This window comes from Narcine bancroftii, chromosome 5 (genome assembly GCF_036971445.1).
Source record: "Narcine bancroftii isolate sNarBan1 chromosome 5, sNarBan1.hap1, whole genome shotgun sequence".
Classification (NCBI taxonomy): domain Eukaryota; kingdom Metazoa; phylum Chordata; class Chondrichthyes; order Torpediniformes; family Narcinidae; genus Narcine; species Narcine bancroftii.
In genome coordinates this window covers 182,488,299-182,499,442 of record NC_091473.1, presented here as the reverse complement: position 1 = coordinate 182,499,442, position 11,144 = coordinate 182,488,299, and the positions used below count along the sequence as shown (strand labels likewise).

The 11,144-nt window shown below is 42.4% G+C and overlaps 1 long non-coding RNA gene across 1 annotated transcript; it reads right to left on the bottom strand.

Annotated features, from left to right (window-relative positions):
• Positions 1-889: 889 nt before the first annotated feature.
• On the bottom strand, positions 890-10,083 carry LOC138764308 (uncharacterized). The gene is made up of 3 exons (XR_011358098.1): positions 9,945-10,083; positions 8,438-8,548; positions 890-1,262 (listed from the first exon to the last, which is right to left on the bottom strand). It is a non-coding gene; the product is annotated as an uncharacterized lncRNA (long non-coding RNA).
• Positions 10,084-11,144: the final 1,061 nt, after the last annotated feature.

The window sequence follows — 11,144 nt, the reverse complement described above, 5'->3', positions numbered from 1 at the left end:
ACATATAAATCCTTGAGTATATTTTATGCCTACTCGAGTAATATGAATTCTCCTTCTCTTTTGGGTGCTGTCTCCTCCATATATCCATACGTTTCATTTCCTGCATTGATTTAACCATAAATTTGACTACTTTATTCTTCTTGCTTGTCTTTTGTCGAGTTTTATCCAACATTGGATCCAAATTAAGGTTAAAACCTCCTCCTATCAATATATTTCCTTGTGTATCTGCAATCTTCAAAAAAATATCTTGCATAAACTTTTGATCCTCCTCATTCTTCTTTCTTCTTTGGCTTGGCTTTGCGGACGAAGATTTATGGAGGGGTAATGTCCACGTCAGCTGCAGGCTCGTTTGTGGCTGACAAGTCCGATGTGGGGCAGGCAGACACGGTTGCAGGGGAAAATTGGTTGGTTGGTGTTGGGTTTTTCCTCCTTTGACTTTTGTCAGTGAGGTGGGCTCTGCGGTCTTCTTCAAAGGAGGTTGCCCGCCGAACTGTGAGGCGCTAAGATGCACAGTTTGAGGCGATATCAGCCCACTGTCAGTGGTCAATGTGGCAGGTACCAAGAGATTTCTTTAGGTAGTCCTTGTACCTCTTCTTTGGTGCACCTCTGTCACAGTGGCCAGTGGAGAGCTCGCCATATAACACGATCTTGGGAAGGCGATGGTCCTCCATTCTGGAGACGTGACCTACCCAGCGCTGTTGGATCTTCAGCAGCATGGATTTGATGCTGTCGGCCTCTGCCATCTCGAGTACTTCGATGTTAGGGATGAAGTCCTCATTAGGTGCATATATTTTGAACAAATTCCAAAATTCTGAGTGTATCTGACACTTTATCATTACATACCTCCCTGTTGGATCTGTTATTTCCTGCTCTATTTTGATTGGTACATTTTTGTTAACTAATATGGCTACACCTCTAGCATTTGAATTATATGATGCTGCTGCTATGTGTCCTACCCAGTCTCTCTTTAATTTGTTATGTTCCACTTTGATTAGGTGCGTTTCCTGCACAAATGCTATATCTATTTTTTTCCAGTAAATTTAATGCCCTCTTCTTTTTAATTTGGTTATGTATTCCATTAATGTTTATAGTCATATAGTTCCATGTGACCATCTTATATCTTGTTTACACCTCTTTTCTGCCTCCTCACCAGAATGTGTTAGTATTTCTAAGGGAGGAGTAGCGTGAGGATGGCAGAAGGATTTCATTCACTGTTTCCTCTCGCAGTGGTCTCCGCATCATGTCTCCCCAGACTCTTCCCCCTGAGTGAAGAGAGATCAGCCTCAATCAGTGTTCTGTCCAAGGTCTGATTTCACGTGCACGGGTTGCGCCCAGAAACCCCACCTTGGGAAGATCCATCCATTCTTGGAAGATATTTCTGTATCGGAGTGTGGCTTTGGATCCCCACAGGTGTGCTGTGTTCCTTGGAGCGCAGGAGGATGAGGGGTGATCTCAGAGAAGTGGACACAATCAGAGGAGGAATAAATTGGGTGAACAGAGAGCCTATGGCCGGGTGCAGGAGAATCAGTGACCAGAGGTCATGGGTTTAAAGTGAAGGTAAACAGGAATCTGAGGGGCGTTGTTTAAACACAGGGTGGTTGGTGTATGGAATAGGCTGCTGGGAGAGGGAGATGGGGCAGGAAATATTGCAAAGTTTATGAACAAAATGGACACAGAGCTATCTATGGATAGGATGGGTTTAGAGGAGCCAAACTCAGGCAGGTGGGACCAGTGTGGGAGGGATACATTGGTTGGGGTGGGCAGCATCAGCTGAAGGTCCTATTTACATGCTGTTAAATAAAGGAGCTTTATTTCAGTGCTACAATATCAAAGAATCTAGGGTTTGGGATGTTATTGCGAAGTTGTGTGAGACATTGGTGAGGCCAAATCTGGAGCATTGTGTGAGTTTTTCTCACTGACCTACAGGAAGGACCTCAATAAGACTGAATAAGTGCGGGGAGATTTATTGGGATGTTGCCCGGACTCCAGGAACTGGGTTACAGATAAATGGTAAACAGGTGAGGACTTTTTTCTCTTGAATATATAGTGTCATTTTCTCCCCTCCCTTCCCTCCCTCCCTCTCCACCCCTTCCCATTTATTCAAAGTTCAATCTATAAGATACATTAAACCCATTAAACAATGTCGTCACTTAAAAATAAACAAGAATAAAAATAATCAAGAAATTTTTGTCTTTTACTTTTATATACTGAGTCAGTTGATTTCGTTGTCTTCTCCTTCTGTCATTTTAGGTGGTGGAGGTCCATGGTAGGATTTCTCTATTATATGGTTCCCATATTTGTTCAAATATTTCTTAAATTATATGTTATTTTTTCTAATGGAATACATTTATTTATTTCTATGTACCATTGTTGTATTCTCAAGTTATCTTCTAATTTCCAGGTTCTCCTTTTCCAAGTTTTCCTCGGTCTTCTTTTCTTGAAGTTTGATGCACATGTTTGTTATAATTTTTTAAATTATCATTGTGTCTGTAATCACATATTCAAAATTGCTTCCTTCTGGTAACCTCAGACTGTTTCCCAGTTTGTCCTTCAAGTAGGTATTCAGTTGGTGGTATGAAAACATTGACCACCGCCAGTGGGCTGATATCGCCTCCAACCGTGCATCTTGGCACCTCACAGTTCAGCTGGCAGCAACCTCCTTTGAAGAAGACCGCAGAGTCCTCCTCACTGACAAAAGACAAAGGAGGAAAAAGCCAACACCCAATCCCAACCAACCAATTTTCCCTTGCAACCGCTGCAACCGTGCCTGCCTGTCCCGCATCAGAATTGTCAGTCAACAATGAGCCTGCAGCAGACGTGGACATACCCCTCCATAAATCTTCGTCCACGAAGCCAAGCCAAAGAAAGAAGATCCTTCCTATCAGTGTTAGTGGTAAGTCTTTCCAGTGCTCTGTCATCTTGTAATTTTTTTCATTAATGGCTGATCATTTAGTTTATATAGATGGCCGAGATTATTATTTAGTTCTATATCTAGGTATCGAATTGCTTGTGTTTGCCATCTATATGGTGATTCTTTCTTAAACTTTGTGAAATCCGCATTATTCATTGGCATTGCTTCACTTTTATTTGCGTTGATCTTGTACCCCGATACTTCTCCATATTCCTTCAATTTCTTATGTAATTCTTTTATTGATATTTCTGATTCTGTTAAGTATATTATAACATCATCTGGAAATAGACTGATTTTATATTCCTTCTCTTTTATTTTTATCCCTCGTATTTTATTTTCTGTTCTTATCAGTTCTGGTAGTAGTTCTATAGCTAATGCGAACAGTGAGGGAGATAGTGGACATCCCTGCCTTGTTGATCTGCTTAATTTAAATTGGTTTGATATATGTCCATTTACTGTCACTTCCACCAATGGTCCCTTATATAATGCTTTAATCCAATTAATATATTTCTCTGGTAGGTTGAATTTTTGTAGTACTTTGAGTAAATAATTCCATTCTACTCTGTCAAAGGCTTTCTCTGCGTCTAAAGCAACCACTACTGTTGGAGTTTTGTTTCCTTGTATGGATTAAGTTAATGAATTTACAGATATTGTCCGTTGCTCGTCTTTTTTTAATAAATCCAGTTTGGTCTAGTTTTACTATTTTTGGTACACAGTCGGCCAATCTGTTTGCTAATAGTTTAGCTATTATCTTCTAATCTGTTAAGTAGAGATATTGGTCTATACGATGCTGGTGTTAGTAGATCTTTCCCCGTCTTTGGTATTACTGTAATTATTGCTGTTTTGCATGAATCTGGTATGTTTTGTGTTTTTTTTCAATCTGGTTCATTACTTCCAGGAGAGGAAGAATTAATAAGTCTTTAAATGTTTTATAGAATTCTATTGGGAGTCCATCCTCTCCCGGTGTTTTATTGTTAGGTAGTTTTTTTAATATCTCCTGTATTTCTTCTATTTCAAATGGTGTAATTAATTTATTTTGCTCCTCTGTTTGTATTTTTGGTAGTTCAATTTTTGTTAGAAATTCATCTATTTTGTCTTCTTTCCCTTCATTTTCAGTTTGATATAGTTGTTCGTAGAATTCCCTGAAGTTTTCATTGATATCTGTTGGGTTATATGTAATTTGTTTGTCCTTTTTCCTTGATGCCAATACCGTTCTTTTAGTTTGTTCTGTCTTAAGCTGCCACGCTAGTATTTTGTGTGCTTTTTCTCCTAGCTCATAATATTTCTGTTTTGTAGTCTCCACCTTATTTGTTTGTAATGTTTCATATTTTATTTTCTTGTCTGTCAATTCTCTTCTTTTATATTCCTTTATTGCTAATTCTTTTACTGTATTTGTTATTTCCCTTTCCAACTGTACTATTTCTAAATTGTAGTCCTTCTTCATCTTAGTTACATAACTTATTATCTGTCCTCTGATTAAAGCTTTCATTGTGTCCCATAGTATAAATTTATTTTTCACTGATTCCATATTTATTTCAAAGTACATTTTAATTTTTCACTCAATGAATTCTCTAAAATCCTGTCTTTTAAGTAGCATGGAGTTTAATCTCCAGCTATACATTCTTGGTGGGATGTCCTCCAGCTCTATTGCCAATAACAGGGGTGAGTGATCCGATAACAATCTAGCTTTATATTCCGTTTTAACTCTTCCTTGAATGTGGGCTGATAACAGGAATAGGTCTATCCTTGAGTATGTTTTATGTCTACTTGAATAATATGAATATTCCTTTTCCTTTGGGTGTTGTTTCCTCCATATATCCAAAAGTTGCATTTCCTGCATCGATTTAATTATAAATTTGGTTACTTTGTTCTTTCTGTTAGTCTTTTTTTCCAGTTTTATCCATGTTTGAGTCCAAATTAAGGTTAAAATCCCCTCCTATTAGTATATTCCCTTGAGTATCTGCGATCTTCAAAAAGATATCTTTCATAAATTTTTGATCTTCTTCATTAGGTGCATATACATTGAGTAAATTCCAAAATTCTGAATATATCTGACATTTTATCATTACATACCTCCCTGCTGGATCTATTATTTCCTCTTCTATTTTGATTGGTACATTTTTATTGATTAATATAGCTACTTCTCTGGCTTTTGAATTATATGATGCTGCTGTTACATGTCCTATCCAATCTCTCTTTAATTTCTTGTGTTCCACTTCAGTTAAATGTGTTTCTTGCACGAATGCTATGTCAATTTTTTCTTTCTTCAGTAAATTTAACAGCTTCTTCCTTTTGATTTGGTTATGTATTCCGTTAATATTTAAAGTCATATAGTTCAACATGGCCATTTCATACTTTATCTTTCCTTTCCATTTCCTCATCACCACCTTCCCATCTTATCCATTTGTTTTCTTTTTTTGAACACATTGTAAGACAACATTTCTAAAACATAAAATATTTCCACTATTCCCATATCTAAAATTCCTTTAACCCTAATAGTCCCTCCCCTTTCTGAGTTGCCCTTTGTCCCTTGTCGGGCAACCACATCTCCCCTCTTCATTTGGATCTGTGAATCCGCTCACAAGCGTCAACTGATTTCGCAGTGACTGTTATTCTTCCACACCCAGCCCCCCCAGAAAAGATTTTAATCTTCATATATATCAAAGCTCACTCTCTTAATTCCCTCCTTAATTCCTTTCTTCACTTTCTTTCTCTTCTTAGTTCTTACTTATACTTTATTCTTCTTTATATATATAGTTTGTGGTCATTTTTGTTCTTGTTATATTTCTTCATCTCTCTGTCTTTTTTGTAGGTATTCTGCAAATTTTTGTGCTTTTTCCGGATCCGAGAATAGTTTGCCTTGCTGCCCCGGGATAACTATTTAAAGCACCGCTGGATATTTTAACATAAATTTATAACCTTTTTTCCACAGGGTCGTTTTTGCTGCATTAAACTCCTTCCTCTTCTTCAGGAGTTCAAAACTTATATCTGGATAGAAAAAAAATTTTTGACCCTTGTATTCCAGTGGTTTTTTGTCTTCTCTTATTTTTTTCATTGCCTTCTCCAATATATTTTCTCTTGTCGTATATCTTAGGAATTTTACTAGAATGGATCTTGTTTTTTGTTGTGGTTGTGGTTTAGGGGCTAATGTTCTGTGTGCCCTTTCTATTTCCATTTCTTCCTGTAATTCTGGTCTTCCTACGATCCTGGGGATCCATTCTTTTATAAATTCTTTCATATCTTTCTTTGCCTTCTTCATCTTCCTTAAGGCCCACTATCTTTATATTATTTCTTCTATTATAATTTTCCGTTATATCTATCTTCTGAGCTAACAGCTCCTGTGTTTCTTTAACTTTTTTATCAGATTCTTCTAATTTCTTTTTTAAGTCATCTACCTCCATTTCTACGGCTGTTTCTCATTCTTCCACCTTGTCCACTCTTTTTCCTATATCTGTCATGATCATCTCTAATCTATTCACTTTTTCTTCTGTACTTTTTATTCTTCTTTTTATTTCACTGAATTCTTGTGTCAACCATTCTTTTAATGTTTCCATATATTCTTTAAAAAATTTTTATCCATGTACTTGCCCTTCCCTTCATCTTCCCTTTCTCTGTGTTCTTCCTCCTCTTCTTCTGCGTCCACTCCAGGATCTGTGTCCTTTACCTCTGTCTCTTCTGGTTTTCTTGTTGGTTGTTTGTTTTATTTTGTTGGGTATTTTTGGCCTTCTTATTTTTATTAGAAGTGTCTTGGTGTTGGTCTTCTTCCTCTGGGTTGGTCATCTGTTGTTTCTTTGATTTCTTATTTTTATTCTCTTCCTTCTTGTTCCCGTTATTTTCTATGTTTTCCTGTTTGGAACCTTTTCTTGTCTGTTTCAGTTGTGAAGATTTTCTCCTCAGCTGGTCCCCCCCCCCACTCCTTTCAGCGTTGTTTTTGTCTTGTGCATCGCGCATGTGCGAGAATTCGTGCATGCGCAGTTGCGCACTTTTGTTTGGCTCCGTGAGCCATCTTTGTAGTCCTGAGTTCTGGGTTTCCACTGAGCTCAGGGAGCGGGCTTCTCTCTCCTCGGCGGGCCTCCTCGGACAGGTAAGGCCTTCACCTTTCTCTTCCGACGTCCTTCCTTCTTCTTTTCTTCCCGTTGTTTTTGCTTTTTCTTTCTTTGCTGCCATTTTCTCCACACCTTTACTTTTAATTTGTTATGGTTTCTGTGTTTGTAGCTTTGCTTTTTTAAAACTTTTCTGGAGAGGGCTGATATTTTCTTACCGCTCACTACTCCATCACGTGACTTCCTCGGCTCAGTTTTATAACTGAAGACAAATTTGGACAGGTACGCGGATGGGGGGGGGGGGGGGGGGGTAAGGAGGTATATGGACTGGGGCAGATCACTCAGTCAATGCAGAATAACAGTCGGCAGAGACTGGAAGGGCCTGTTGGAATGTTGTAAGCTTCCATACAATCGCTGGTTATTAATGACCCACCGACAAAGAGACGCAGCGGATTGAAAACATTACGTGTGCACTGGCGCGCTGGAGAAACTCAGCAGGTCACGCAGTGTCCAAGGGAAGACCTGGACCCATCGTCAGGTACAAACACAAACAGGTAGACGCCTGAATGAACGGGCGGGGGGAAGGGGAGGAGCATCGCTGACAGGCAAATTATAGATGGATGCGGGTGGGGAGGGTAGGAGAACGTGTGTCAGGGGAGAGGACAGCTCTCTGATTGGAGAGGAAGTCGTGAGGGGGGTGGGAGAGGTGGTGTCAACGGGAACTGGGGTTAACACAAATTCTGTTTAGAACCATTGAACATTACGGCACAGAAACAGGCCCTTCTAGTCTGTGCCAAAATATTATTCTGACTGGTCCCACTGACCTGCACCCAATCCACGGGCCTCCATACCCCTCCCATCCATGGACCTATCCAAATTCTTCTTCAGTGTTACAATTGAGCCCGCATTCACCACTTCAGTTGGCAACTCATTCTACACCCCCATTCTCTGTTCCCCCTAAACATTTCCCCTTTTACCCTTAACCCATGTCCTCTGGTTTGTATCTCACCTGACGTCTGTGGAGAAAGGCTACTTGCATATACCCTGTCTACCCCGCCCCACCCCTCATCATTTTAAATATCTCCCCTCATTTTTTTCTCCGCTCCAGGGGATAAAATCATAACCTGTTTAACATTTTCCTGTAACTCCATTCCTGAAGTCCCAGCAACATATCGTGTAAATCGTCTAGCTCTCGTTCGATGTTATTGACATCTTTCCTGTATTTAGGTGACCAGCAATACTCTGAGTTGTGTGTTATACAACTTTACCACCACATCTCAACTCCTGTACTCAATACTTTAGGCCAATGTGCTAAAAGGTCTCTCAATCTGAACAACGTGTGTAAAGTGTTGCAAAAACCTCGACCCGTTTGGCTGACCAAGCGTATGAAACCGAAATGGACGTGCAATTAACCACTGTCGCCTTAGGATAACAACCCTTGCAGTGTTTAATCAAAATGCAGGAAACATTTGAATGCATTTACCGGTTCATATTACTCCTGACAAACCACGCGACCAACCCGCAGCTCCAGCAATAACGCCAATCGCGATGCCAACTATCGCCCCAGCCGACAAACCACAAGGAGAGCGTCGTTCTGAAAATGTGGATAAAGGAGCCATGTCACATCATGGGATGGAAGCTAACAGGAAAGAAGCAGAAGGGGAAGTGGGTTTGTTTCTGGGGAGGAGGTGGGGTGAACAAGTTCACGGGGCGGCATCGTGTATTGAGACATAACCAAGTGAAGGAGATTTTCCGAGCATCCCCCCACACCCCACCCCCGCTTCTGTTCCCCAGTTTCTTTCTCCTCCTCCACCTGTTTGCACCTGACATGGTTTCAACTCAGTGGGTACCTGTCCCCTTCCCCTCTGTTCCCACCTGAGTGGACTCACAGGTAAAACCACCCAGCCATCGATCCTCTCCCCCTCTGTTCCCACTTGTTGGGACTCACAGGTTGAAACCATCCAGCCATTTTTCCTCTCCCTCTCTGTTCCCACCTAAGTGGGACTCACGGGTAAAACCCCTGGGTATTTCTCCCACTCCGTTCCTCCCTGCCCACCATCCGTTCCTTATCTAGATCCACCCATCATCTGCCTTTCTTATCCATCTTCCTTCACCTGCACTACTTCGTTGACCCGTCACCTGAACCCCTCCACCTCCCAACCCACCCTGCTTCCGCCCTTCCCTCCTTCATCTGCCTCCATTCGTGGAACACAGTAGCGGAGAAATGGCCCTTAAGCTCTTCTAGTCTGTGCCGAACCATTATTCTGCCTCATTCCACTGATCTGCACCGCGAACCACAGCCCTCCTTCCCTTTCCCATCCATGTAATTGACCAAATGTTTCTGAAATGTCAAAGGCGAGCCTGCCTTTACCGCTTCAAAGCACAAAAATCCCTGTCCAAAGCGAGGACCTTCCGATCAAACCGTGCATTGAGTTCCACAGCAGGAATGGAAGGCATACTCGTCCTGTTCACTGGGTGAGATTCCCCCGATGGAAAACATACGTGTCGGAGGGTGAACAGCGAGTTCGGGGGCAGGGTCAAACTGTGAATATGAGTGAGTGAGTGTGTGTGTGTGTTGGGTGTGAGTTTGTGTGTGTTGGTGTGTGTGAGTGTTTGTGTGTGTATGTGTATGAGTGTGTGTGTTTGTGTGTGTGAATGAGTGTGTATGTTGGGTGTGTGAGTTTGTCTGTGTGTGTGAATGAGCGAGTTTGTGTGTGTGCATATTGGTGTGTTGGGTGTGAGTGAGTGAGTTTGTGTGTGTGTGTTGGGTGTGTGCGTTTGTGCGTGTGTTGGTGTGTGTGAGTGAGCAAGTTTGTGTGTGAATGTGTGTGTTTGTGTGTTGGGTGTGAGTGAGTGAGTGTGTGTGTGTGTGTGTGTGTCGGGTGTGAGTGAGTTTGTGTGTTGGTGTGTGTGTGAGTGAGTTTGTGTGTGTGTGTGTGTTCACCACGGGAATAGAACGGAAACAGTCGCCGCAAAATAAATCAGTCAACCAGATCGACGACCACCAATGACCAACAGAGCGATGGTCGCTGTTTGCTGATCCCCGACCTCTGGAGTCATGGTCACGGTGTAATCCCCGCTGTCTGATCTGGTCACCGACTTCAGCAGGAGCGACCCGTAAGTGCACCAAATATCTGCGACTCCGTTTGTAACGACCCACGTAACAATGGTTCTGTCCTTGAAACCCCAGTTCCCAGACCTCACCTTCACTGACGGCTGCACCGAAAAGGTCGCGTCGCCGCCGGCGGTGACATTGAACCGGCTCCGGTCTGTGTGGATGGTCAAACCCTGCGACTCACCTGAGGGAGAGAAACTCGGCGTTAAGGGAGAAAGCGACACCGCTTCGCCGGACGAGCCCGGTCGCCCCTTGCGAGCTGCACCGAGAGAGCGACCCTCACCCCAGGGGATGAAGAAACAAACGGCGAGCGCAGTGAGCGGCAGCCCCGCCATCCCCGAGAGAGAGAGGTGGGGGGAGGAGGGGGTGGGGAGAGAAGCGCCTGGTCTCTGTTCACACTCGGACATTGAGCCGCTCTTTCTGGTCTCCGGGCCAGATGCACTGGAGTCAACGCTGATTGGTCCGAGGTGCGAAGGCAGAGGAAGTAGCAAATGGGCTGATGTCCATTCGGTCCTTCGCCACACTTCCGTCCCTCAATGCTGTTCGCCTCACCAGCACGTTCGGTTGATTCTTCAATATTCACATACGCTCAGGGACTGAATCTCCGCGGTTACCTCGGGGAGAGAATTGCCCTCTGTGTTCCATCTCCACTTCCCTGACAAGTGACCCTTCGGTTTTGATCTTTAAACAATTTATTCAGGCTCCACTACAATGCAGAGTTCCAGTTTCCCATCGTATCGTTTTGGGTAACATCTCATCGAAATATTCCGGCAATCCCAGTACCCCACACCCTCTGGTCCCGCCGGTTGCAATCGACAAAGAGGGAAATGTCAGATTTGTAAAACTTTTTTTTAAGATGGTCCCGTCATTGTTACAATTTAAAGGTGTTCATGGACCCCATATGTCTAAAGATAACTGATCTGGTATCCATTCAGATGTAAATTCTTGTGATAAATGTTAGCAAGGAGAGGCTTCATTAATCCACGTGTTCTGGACGCGGCCTCGCCTTGAAAAATACTGGAGGGATGTGATTCAAATTCAAATCAGGAGCCTAATCCTTCGGTCGCTCTTTTCG